Source organism: Stegodyphus dumicola, chromosome 1 (assembly GCF_044657685.1).
Source record: "Stegodyphus dumicola isolate Sdum_Otavi_A_Nest chromosome 1, ASM4465768v1".
Lineage (NCBI taxonomy): Eukaryota > Metazoa > Arthropoda > Arachnida > Araneae > Eresidae > Stegodyphus > Stegodyphus dumicola.
This window is the reverse complement of record NC_140768.1, coordinates 71,840,882-71,854,334: the sequence shown is the minus strand read 5'-3', so window position 1 is coordinate 71,854,334 and position 13,453 is coordinate 71,840,882.

Genomic DNA, 13,453 nt, shown 5'->3' with positions numbered 1-13,453 from the left:
CGTGAAGATTTCTCTGTTTGGGTTGCTGGACATGGCTTCCTGCTGTTCACCTTCTACGCCAAATTTTCAAAAAACGGGCCAGCTATTAAAGTGGCTGCGCAGTGTTTTCGTGAGAAGAGGAGGAAAGGATTTTTGTTGACACCTTTTTTCTTCTGACGCTTGACGCAGCTGCAGCGACAAGATGAGACCTCCTTCTATCTTCTGCCTGGCAGACCCCGAAAGCTGCAGGTAAAATACGTCCTACACCATATGCTAAGCCGAGAAGGAAAAATGAAATGATCCGTGATCCTCTCAGAAATGGTCTATAGAGGTTAAACGTATCGAACCTTCCTGACGGAATTGCTGCTTTGGGCGGAAAATCGGAGCCAGACCTCGTCGTTGTTGTTATCATGGGTTGATTTTATTTGTTTCGCTAACTTTTATCCCTTCTTTTCAACAGATATGCTGCAAGATTTAAAGATGCCTAATTACTAGTAAAGATGCCTAAGTCCTACTACATGTTAAGTTTCAAGATTTTTGTGTGAATCCCCTTAAATTTGTAGGGCCCCCTATGACCCTGTTTGTTTTTTTAAAGGTATGTTTTATATTTTCGTGTTCTTCAGCTATGCTCATTATCCAGCCATCTCGTAATAATTGTAACGTAAATAGTGAGTGTCATGACTCTATCAGAATTGTAACCTAATATCCTTTTGACCAAAAATAAACGTTAGTTTGATTTTACTTATCTTGTTGTAATTATTGTAATTAATTCTTTTACACTGGACCTTAGTCATAGAATGGGTTTAGCTACACAACGCAAATTTTCTGAAATTTAGAATTGTTTTATTGTTTATGTTACACTATGATACAGTATTGGTTGAAAGTTTAGTTATGTTACCCATACTTTTACCTACTACAAATTTTGGTATGAACATTGATTATAGAAATTACACAGAAATGATGTTAAGAAGCAAATAAGACATGTGAAATTATATTATGTAATACTGATAGAACATTATTTGACAAAGAGGTTTTGGAGTTTTATTGTTTATTAATTCTTCTTTAATTTGTTTACAATAAGGATCTAGAGCTTGCTGTAAACAAATAAAAGAATTACTAAACAATAAAACTCCAAAACCTCTTTCACAAATTTTTTCGATTGAAAAATAATAGCGATTAATACATAACAGTTCCCTCAAACGGCATATCTTGCAACTGCAGCTCGATGAAGGCCAACCTGTATTATTACTTCATACCAATGTCAGATGGCTAAGCAGAGGTAAATTTTTGCAGCGATTTCGTGATTGATTGCTTGAAATTATAGATTTTCTTCACGAACAAGGTGGGAACTGTGAAAATTTAAATGAAAAAACGTGGCTTAAAGAGTATATTCAATATTAAGTCATTTAAATTTAGAGTTACCAGCTAAAAATAAAACACTAATAGATATGATCAGTTGCATAGACGCATATAAAACAAAATGTATTTTGCTAATAGAAGATCTGCAACAAAATAATCTGAGTCATTTTCCAAATATGGCGAATAACCTACAAAAACATAAAAATATGACCTATAAGATCGACATATATGTCATGGAAATCTAAAGCATACTTGAAGATTTTGTGATAAAATTCCAGGATTTTGAAAAAATAAAGAAATTGGAATTCACATCTTTTCCTTTTAAAAAAGATTTAAGTGTGAAACGCATTAGCCAAAAAATTCAGACATATTTCATATCGATCCAAAGACATTAGAAAATGAAATTCTAATTTTACAAACTGACTTAATATTACAAGCCCGAAAATATGTAGAAAATTTTTGGAAATATGTCAACCGAGAAAAATATCTCAATATCATCAAATGTAGTGAATACTCGTATTCTATTCTTGTTTCGGATCTACATACCTACGCGAATCGGCATTTTCATACTTGAAACTAAAGAAGACTAAACAACGTTCTTTTCTGACTTATTTCAATACTGACTCATTATTATTATCTTTGTCAGGATATACACCTAATTATGATTCCTTGGTTAGGAAATGCAAATTAATCTTCCTATTGTTGTTAAGGCAATAACGTAAAATCTGTCTTTATCTGTAGCTACTTTGAATTAATAAATAATGTTAATAATTATCCATGTTCTTTTTTTTCCTTTGACATGAGTTTTTGAGATCTTTTGTTGTTGATTTTTACGTAGGTAGATAAACCTCATATCCATATTTTAGTACGAGGTATGCTCAGCGAATATTGATAAATTAGCAAAAAATAAGCCATGTTATTCTTTCATGAAAAATTCTCCTAGCCCCAAAAAATGCGAAAGTGAAATCTTGAAATCACATTATCAACCATACAATAATTTTTATAACAACTTTTTCATATTAGCGATCAAATAGATACATGATACATGGCAGTAGATAAAAAAAATAAATTGCATTCTAAGTTAGTAAAAATCTATTTTGAAAAAGTGTAGGAAAATCAATTTTTTAGGTACCACATGTACGGAATGCTGTTATTAAAATGTTGGGTCTGGAAATTTATTTTCTTCATGAGCCTATATCTCGAAAACTTAATAAGTAATTAAAAAATAAAAAATAGTTTGAACATATATTTTACTTATCTACCCATACCTCGCTGGAATGCACCTTATACTGAAACACCGTGTATAAACATTGTAAGTATTTTACACTCTTCTCTCCCCCCTTAGACTACGCCTATGACAACAAGTCGATCTCGACACACTTTTAAGGTAAAAGGTAGATCTTACATACAAAAACGTTGGCCACCCCTGCTATAGTCCATTGAATGGATCGTACGACTGGCCTGTGTGATTCAAACGAAAATATTAAATAAATTTTCTTCCATGAGATACACCATCTCTGATACAAAAAAAATCACTGCGAAATTTAACCACTTAATGACCGAATTTATATTAAAAATTATGTCGAAAATCTCTAAACTCTTATAACATTTTTATTATTTACAGGTATAGCTCACTAGATGTTGCTTTTTAAGGGGAAAAACAATTTGTTCAAAAGAAAAACAAGATATTTATTTTGGTTCATGACATTACCCGTTCATGACATTACCGTTCATGACATTATTAACTCGGGCTTCAATGAAGCAGCCCCTGCCCAAAAAAAAGTAATACAAAACTGTAGTCAAGGTAATAAGAGGTAAAGAGAAAATTAAGTAAATACAGTTTACGATCCATAAATGTCACTGACAGTATGCTACAGTCTGAAACATGGTGTAATACTTGGAGGTACATCACAGTCTACAACAGCTTGATAATCTGGTGATCTGCATCGACTAACAAGCAAACTGAATTTAAAGTTCATTTATGATGCGGCCACGTCGCCGACTGCAGCTCAGGGTCATGAACGAACAATTCACAAAAGTCGCTTGGACCTTTCCCACAGCTAAGATAACATGTGTATGACAGAATGTCGATTAACTCGTTCACTGGAAAATTGAAACTCCTCTATTCCCGAGATATCTCGGGTGCGGTCGTTAAGCGGTTAAGTCAATTATTTGAAAGTCACCTTTTTCACATTCATAATGCACCTTTTTCGCACCATGGAGATTAACAAAAATACCGGCGAAACATGGCATGGATTAATCGCAAACAGTATGAAGCCAGCATGAAAACATGACATACAAAATTGTAGAAATTATTTATTTGGTTTTGATACCTATGCGACTGAAATTACTGATAACTGGACTGTCCAAGGACTTGATTTCAACGAGTTAGATTCCATCAGCATAACTCAGTGCATCAGATTGAACCTTCGAAAAAGACAATAAGCCGGTTGTTAACATACATGTACTAATTTATAAAATGTCTCAGATGGAAAAAGTACAGCTATCAAAAATGTAGTTTCTAGAAAACCAAACTGTACTGAATTCTGTGCGTTATTGTCAGTTCAAAACCAGACTGATGTATTTTCTTCTTTCAGTATACGAACTCCTTGAAGAAGATGTAGTGGAAGATACAAATTCTCCTTTTATTGTATTTAATTTTTAATTTTTGCACTAGTTTTTTTGCACTGAACGTTATTTTTTTAAATGTATTTCAAAATTGGATACGTTTTTTTTTTCCTATTGATTTATTTCTTAACAGTGATTTATTGTTTATGCAAAATAATTTATTTAATGCAGACTTTAATTTATTTAATGCAGACTTAAATTTATTTAATTCAGTCTTTCATTTATTTAATGCAGACTTTAATTTATTTAATGCAGACTTTAATAATTTTTATTTTAACTTGAATATGTATTGAATTTAAATTTTTCTTTTAACTCATTAATATTGTCACCGCTTATCGCAGCTTGCAAGAAGAATTGTCTATTGATTTTCAGGTTTTCCTTTAGTTTTTATATTTATTACACACACATATATATCTATATCAATATTTATATATATTTCTTCAATTAGTCCGCTTTAAAACAGCATGGTATACTGGCGCAACCCATTACCTGGACTATGCGTGGTATTGATTTCCATAAAAAAATTTTGACTACATTCAGGAATAGTTTAAAGCAGCTCCACTGAAAAACAGAATATAGCCATATATCCTCGAAACTTACATTAGCTGTCTGTAATATTACTATTTAATTTAAACATATGTACGGAAGTTTTCTGGATATATATGTGCAAGAACTGAAGCAAAATGTGGGCGATATTTCCAAACAAAGTTAGGAAATCGACGATAATCTTTATTTAGCAGCTTTATGGCATTGTATACATCTCAGTTTTTGGTGACCATAAATGGTAGACGACAGGAAAGACTTAAGTAAGAGATGAATACAGCGATATAACTTATTCTACAATGCAACTTACAAAGATCAATTGGCACTCAATGCATTATGCAAATTTTACATCAAGACTATAATCAGCATTCAAATTGGAGTATACAATTTTTTCAAGCTTTTTGTCACGATTTCTTCTCGTTCATTCCAAATCTGCTTGATGCATAATGAATGCCTTTAGAAGACTCACTCGCTTTCTCTTAATGGCTTTCGGAGACTTTATTGAAGGCCAAACTCATGCAAAGACAAATGACAACACACAAAGCTAATCTAGAATCACGGAACTGCTCCCAATCATTCACTTTGAAATATAGACTTAGAAATTCTTATTTTTGTTTTACAACTACCGACTTTTGAATACTTTATATCAATGCATAACTTAAGTGATAACAACCTTTCGATTCTTTCTCATGAATAACATTCAGAATGTAGTTTTAAAACATTTTAAAAATACTGAAAACGATTATTATCGTTATTTTTATTCCTATAAAAATAATATGTATCTCGTTCCAGAGGTCTAAGAATAAATTTATTTATTTTTCCTATATCTGGTTGTCAAAACTTTTGTTTGCGTTTTGATTCTATGATCTTAAGTTCACCTAAGCAAGTAAAATGGTAATTTAATGTATCCTTTCATACTGCCATTTCTGAATTACGTTAGTTCTTCAAAAAATGATTACGATAAAAAAGGAAACTTAGAGGGCTAGACCTATTAAACAGTGAACACATAGTAGCTGGCGGATGTGCATTAGATAGTTGTGTATTGGAAGTTTTAGGTGGTTGTCAAGCTGCATCTTTCTGAATTAATACTTAATAATGATAAAGCATGTTAAAAGAATTGCCATATTTAATTATAACTTAGGGCTGCTACAACCTTTTTACGAATTATTTTTTCTAAATGGTCTTATATAAATTAACTATTATTTTACAAAAACAACAACAAAAAAAAATAAAATTATCTCGGAGCATTTTAATTTACATATATTTGTTTGCTATGAAATTTGTAAGCAGCTGTGTAACTGAATACATACTTTAGAAATTTCTAGTTTCGCGCAATTAACATGATTTTAATTACCATTAAGTGTTCGCCGTGAGATATTTTGCTAAAAGGCACTTTTAATTACTGTTTTGCGTTTATGCCTCCTGTTTAGAAAAATTAAGTTCTCTTGCAATCACAATTTTCCTGAAAGTGACAACGCTTACAGTGAAGTAATCTGAGAAGAATAAATATAAAACTCACACAGGAACTTTGCGGACCAGTTGAATGCTTAATGAGCAACTATCCACTCATTTGAATCAAAATATATTAAATAAAATTAGTGAAATATATTAGTTCTTTTTTTTTGCAATGTAAATATTACGTTTAGAAATTCAAAAAGTTCCGCCTTAATGCATATACGTATAATACATAATACAAGAATATTCATTTCTAGAGAAATACCAAAGAAATTTCTGCATTTGGATTTTTCCTTCATTCTTCGAAATGCAAAAAACAAAACAATAAAAAAATGTGAATAATTTGTTTTCAATTTTATTAAATAATCACGCTTCTTTGAAATTAAATTAATTTGTATTAAAAATATTCTAAAGTAATCACTAATTTTATTCTAGTAATATTTAGGAAATACATTTAAGTACGGTGCGAAAATTTTCGTAATGACAAATTTAAGCTTTAGTTTCACACTAACGCCGTTTCAACTCTAGTTCTTAAGAGGAATTATGATACCAACTATTATTTTCCGGTACCTAAAGAACCATTTTATTATCAGAATTTATATTTATAGGTACTTTTTAACCTTGAACTTCAAACTGGATTTGGTCTGTGTTATTATTAGTGTTATTTATTACATATTTGTGAACACTTTACATTACTTCCTAAATTTCAGTGTAAGGAAGAAGATTGATAGATAGATCAGCAGAGATTTATTCAAAATCTTCTCAAATATAAGATTTTGTTTTGTTTGCTTTTAAATTCTTAAACATTGTCGAACTAAATCATTATTATTTTTATTTTTTGCACAGTTTTGTATTACACTGAAATTTAAAATATTTTGTCCTCCTTTTTTTTTTTTTTTTTTTTTTTTTTTGTTTTGAAACAGTTTTGACTGATTTTGTAAGGCATGCATAATTCATCAAACTACTTGTGTGTCATTTGTTCTTTAAATTATAAAAAAGATGCTTCAAAAGTTCTAGGATGGTTATTCATTTTTTTTTATTTCGTCAATTTTCATTAATATAGCAGTCCAGTTTTTCAACATAATCCACATTTAATTGAATAAATTTATCTCAACAAACCATTATTCTTTAAGCTGCCTTCAAAAGATTTTTCCGCGTCTCCTCAATCCAATTATTTATGGCATGGCTAAACTTTAAAATCGTGCAAAGTTTCGTTCCAGGTTTGAGAAGAGAATAATCTTAGCTAACGTTGAACAATATCTGAAGTTCCTACAAAAATAAAATGATCATTCTTCGTGCAGTCCATTGTTGCAAAAACAGTGTTACAAAAATGCGCCTCTGTCAGTCAAACAACTTAATTGGACTAAAGAGTATTGCAAGGGATAGCCTCATAAATGTGCTACAACTTATCTTAGACTGTAATGTTATAATGTTGGTTATGAGTTATAGGAAGTGAAAATAAACTCAGTTACTAAAACTTTGGAAACTCCCTACATATTTTTATAAATATAATTTTAATAAAAATGAGTATAGATTTGTTGAAAATTTTTACTTGTATTTAAATTATATGTGATTTATTGTTGTACTGCTTTTACTGCACTATTTTCATGCAAAAAACAGTACTTGGGTTTTTAACCTTTGAAAAAAAATGCTCTTAGTTAACTGTCTCACGTGTTGGCAAATCTTAATATACAGTAGAACTTTCATCAATTGATGTAATATAAAATACTCTAATTTGTATGGATAACGTATCAAACAACGGAAGGCTGATGGTATTTTGAATAAAGAATTACAGATATAAAATTTCTTGCCAGCTTCTTACAGCAAAATATCACTCTTTAAGCGATGTTATAATAAAATTAGATTTATATAAACTCAAAGAAAATAAGCATGTAAATGTAATTTTGTTACGCAAACCTAATTGTGCATTCTTTGTACGATACACTAGTTTAAAAACTATATATAAATATACCTTTAAACATTAAGGTGGGCCCACCAGCGGCCGAGCGGTAAAAACCACTGAACACTGGTATTTCGTTCTCGGTGAACGAGATGGCTGAATGGGCGCTTCCGTGGCTTTCCCCATGTATAACGTGAATAAGAGCCAATTTCCCCCAAAAGGATTTCCATGGAGCATCCCTGCCTTTCCGTGTAGTGCTGTAATAAGTAAAAAAGAATTAAGATGAGTATTTTATCTTATATATACTTTTTAAACTATAAAAAAGTGCATAAGAATAATTTTTAATAGTACAATAATAATAATAACAATATGTGTTGGAATACAAGAGTTCTTCGAAACTTGTTTTTTGTTTTTATGTGTTATCAGCTTTATTCTTTTTGCAATGTTTCGAAATCAACTCATATTCACAATGTTGGCAGATGTAATACATTTCTGCTATTCAGTGTGTAAAAGTGCCGCTTCTACAGCATTAAGACCACGTGCTCAGAAAATTTGTTTAAATTTTCTACTGAGAAATATTTTGAACTATGAAAACTGAATGTATAACATTTGCGTGGTCCCCGATAATGCGACACCGAGGTTTAATCAGATTTCTGCAGCAGATAATAAATAAAGAATTTATAAATAAATAAAAGACACGTCATTTAATTTGTTCCTTTGAATTCCCTTTTCATATGGGCCAATTACATACAAATTTCTTCATATTTGCGGTCGCATTAATAATATTTTATTTAGTGTTGTATATAATAATCAGTTTTGTTTTGTTAGACTCGTCTCTAGGAAAAAGAATAAAATTTCTAGAACAGGCATTAAAATTTCTAGAACAGGCATTAAAATTTCTAGAACATGTTAGTTTACTAGAATATTATTTTTTCTTCTTGGGTTTTACTCATAAGAAGTAAGGTAACAGTTACCATGAGTACCATGATATTTACTCTTATGAATAAAATAAACTTCTTGATGATTAATGAGGAATAAACAGTAATTTTTTAATCCGAGAAAATCTCCTAGGAATAACAGTTTTCGTCTTCTTATGAGGAAATGTAAAACATTTTACTTTTCGTTCTTTTACTTTCAACCACATAATATAATGTTTAAAAGAATGACATAAAATGTCTTGAAGCATGAAAACTCGGTCACCCATTGCTTTTTTTCTTTCCCATTAATGTATACAATTTTAAAACCTCAAACAAATAAATATTTCATATATTTTCATAACATAATAGCAGTAGCACAGAAGCAGATTCATTTTTATATTACTAAATAAACTCATTTAAAAAAAATAAGCGAGAATCAGAGCTTCATAACTCAGTGATCATCACATATGGTGTGCTCCATTCGGTGTACGAACACATTTACCTTTCTTTCAGCGTTAACAGCTATCTTAATTTCCTTCTTTGTAATAAATTACTAAATTTCAGCCAATTTCTTCCTAACAAATGTTTTCTTGATTACATTGATTGTCTTGATTAGGGTTACGTGTTTTTAGGATATTCAGAAGTTTTCTTTTAGTGAGAGATAGCATTTGTTTAATTTGATAATGAATGACTTTTTGCATATTTTATTGAAAAATAATCTTTTGATTATACCAAAACACCAGGGAGAATATTATCTCTTCCGAAATAATGTAAGGGTTTGACTGTTGAACTGATATCATTTATTTTACTAAGATATTTATTTATGAAATTTACTTTAACTTAAAGTCTTAGTTTTACACTTAGTAGTCTCTAGAGATTCAGATATTTTACAAGCGTTTTTATTTCTTTTTTGTTTTTGTCCGGAATCAAAGAGAAAAAGTTAAGACAGCCAGTTAAAATATTAATGCTTAAAAACGTTTAGTCGTAAAAACAAATAAAATATTGAAAACCGCTTTAATTTTTAATTTATGTCCTTTCAGTCAATAATTTAGAATACTGTTGTTACCTAACTGTATGAGAAATATTTTATTCAAAATAAGTTTGGGCAAGAAATTGCTAGAAAGGTATCTTTTATAATTATGAATTAAAAGCTTTTGTTTTCGCCTTTCCTAAAATAGATGATGGAAATGAGAACGGAATTACTATTACATTTTTTATCGCTATGCCATTCGATAATGTCCTATAAGCTGTAAAAGCCCTTTAGAATAATACGTTACCAAAAACAAATGAGGTTTGATGCTAGAAGATATTTATGGAAAGTAAAAAAGTGAGTCAACCTTAAAAGTCTGGTACCTTGCGATCGTCATTTAACAGTTGTACATATTTTGTCCAAGTCCTTTATCATACGGAGTCTGTCAAACAACTCATTTGGGTATATGAAACATAACTTTTCCTGCTGCGCAAAAACTGTTGATTTTCTTTCCAAAAAACAGTAATTTGTTGAAGAGGCTTATAATAGGCTTTACAGAGCGAGTCCTTCTGAAAACGATTTACAACTGAAGATGAAATACCCGCTATGATACAGTCTGACAATTAAGTGTTGCTTCATCTCACATGAGCTATGAAGCAACATCGATGAAGATCAAAATGGAAAATATCGAAATAATGGTGATAATTTTTTTAACTGTTGTTTTGTTGTGCATTATGAATGTCTATCAGCAGGCCAAACTATTAATAAGAATATTACTCTAGTGTTTTGCTAATTCCTGGCTTTTGCACTTTGATTTTGCCCATGGCTTTTGCACTTGAAATACTATTTAGGTTTATGCATGTTTAGTTAGGTTTAGTTTTTAATAGAATAGGAAACACACAAGATCTGTCGGTTAAAGGAAGGGATGGTTTTATGGAGGACCTTCTAAGGAAAATTGCCTGATATCCACTTGCCACATGGTAAAAAACAAGAAAACCAATCATGCAGTCGCCCTGGATTCTAACTTAGATCGAACTACCAGCATTCGTTTGTCTCAACCACACGGCCACTGCTTTGGTCCCATGCATACTTGTCAAACCTTTCACAGATATGTTTCGGCCAGTTCCGTGTTCAAATGATGTGCCACGATTTGACTTTTTCTAATTTTACACTTAAGCTCCCCATTCAGTTGTACAGTAAGTTTAATCCATATTCAAAATTTGTGAACAATTTGATTTCATTCAGTTACTCACTTAATTTGATAAATTAGTAACACAATAGCTGATTTAACTCTCAATATTAAGTGCATCTTGTATTTTATATTTCAAATGAAATTTTCGGAATCTGTAGCTTTCTGTAGCTTAATAAAATTTTAATTCAGAAAACGTAAAGGGAGAGTTTTAAAGTTAAGTTTCATTTACGCCATAGCGTCAATAAAAAAGAAGTTATTAATTTCTGCTTTCGAAATTTCGGCAAAAAACTTTTATCTTCTGTTACGGATGTATTTGTTGAGGTAGTTTTAATAGAAACTTTCTAAAATTCACGTTACACATAAGAAAATCTCTAAAAACTCTTTTGTTGAAAGTTCAAATTTTGCGGAGATCTGAATCTATATCGAACTACCAGTTCTCAGCCAATTTAAGGCTCTACCGCTAGCATGGCAATTAAAATTTAGTAATGCAGTAAAACAGAAAAAATTATAATTGGATTTAACTATATTTTTATTCTAATATCTCTTGGGGTTTCCAAGGCGCAATTTTCTGACACTTTACTTTTGTAAGTAAGTGACTTTACTTTTTGAGTGCAGTACATGTGTTTATTTGGGCAACGAACCATTTCTTGTTTGTAATATATCCGCGAGAAAAGGGATTGTTTCGTTTAGCCAAGATTTTCCGTTTAAAGTAAGGGATTAAAAATTTTCGACCGTGGAATTCTCGCCTTCTATTTGTATTGATTTCTTCGTAGCGTTTCTCTCGCCTTTATTTCAACCTTTCGTATGTGTTCAGTGGAATCAGGGAATTCTAAGCTTAATAACGAGGAGCATTTCTTCTTCGTGGGAATTTTTAACGGTCCTCTCGTTCTCCTATCGCATGCAAATATTTTGCGCCTGCTTTGAGGGCCGATCATTTCCTTCCACGGAGCTCCCTGGGCGATGTTTGTGTCCATTGGTGTCTGTTTGACCAGGTTTACGTCGCTTTATGCGAGCACGTCAGTGAATTTACCTTAGCCTATTAAAGAAGTTAACCCGTTACTTAACACCCATGTGAGACAGTCAAACCCAGTCATGGCATGTCGAAGTCAGCATCTCAAAAGAATCAAATAGCCAGTGTAGAATAGTGCTAGCCGCAAGCAAACAAAAAGTAATCTTTCATACATTATTATATACTTAGAAATTCAGTAAATGCATAAAATCTTATCTAGAAATGTTATTTTTTAGAAATGGAAGAGAATTCACGTTTTCAAGGTTGTATATACGCTTCAAAATTCAGCATTTCAAATTTTTATTACTTTATTACAATTATATAATTTTTCTTACATTTGTGGGATAAACTGGAAGCTGAAAAAGGAGTGATCCAAGGGATGTATGTGAACCCCGGGATTTGAGTTTGACATCCTTGTCTTATAACCAACATTTCAGAAGTCGACCATAAAATTCACGCATTTTTCATCTTCTCTGAAAAAAATGTACCATTTAAAGCTTCGTATAACGATTCCGTGCTTGCTTAATTCATCCGGCTGAGAGGAGAAGCACACACACAGCTGGGCAAGCTGTTCGAAACTCGAATTAAGCAAGCCATATCCATCCCTTTTATATGATTTCTGCGTAGAATTCTGTCGTATGCTAAGCAATTTATTCAGAAGCATCAGTTCACCCGTCATCCTATGCATGATATTTTTAAATACGTCATTTTCGTTTACAAAAACGTGTTTTAGCTTCCGCAAAACAGATTTCTGTTCTTTGCTGTGGGCTAGAAGGGTTTTTTTTTTTTTTTTTTTTTTTTTTTTCAAATTATAAACTCATTCATTTCCTCTTCTTGATTCTTACTCCCGCTTTTAAAGTATGATTTTCATGAGTTATCATGATAGACTTTCTTGGATGGGGCATTATTTACAAAAAATAATTCATAACAATGCATATTTAAGTTACTGAAGCATCGGGTGAAACAGGATATTGATTTTACCTAAAAGTAAAATTTCAGTTACTCTGTTATTCTCTCTCACTTTTTTAAAATATTGAAATAACTGTATAAGAAGCGGCTATGCTAAAATGCAAAGGATGTTACCTGAGATAAAAAATACCAATTATTTTGTGAAACATGAAAATATTCCGTAATTTCGGTTGTGACCTAGTAATTTCGGTTGTGGGTTAACATTGAGTGCAAAGAAGATTAAGATTAAATTTGGGCATACGTTTCATGATACGTTTATTGAGTGGTAATCTGCAAAAATTGTCTAGAGTGTACAGCATCTAAAACTATCAAAATATCTAATTTAGGCATTAATTGCCACTTTTTTTTCTTGTCAACTGCTAAGTATTTTAGAAAATATTACTTTGTGTCTAACTAATAAGTTATTAGTTAACATTCACAGATGTTTCATTTATTCTTTATATTCTTACATGTTTATTCAAGATTTAGTTTCTGAAAGGGAAAGTAATCCGTATTTTCTGAATCTTACTACGGCAATAATTCAGAATAATAG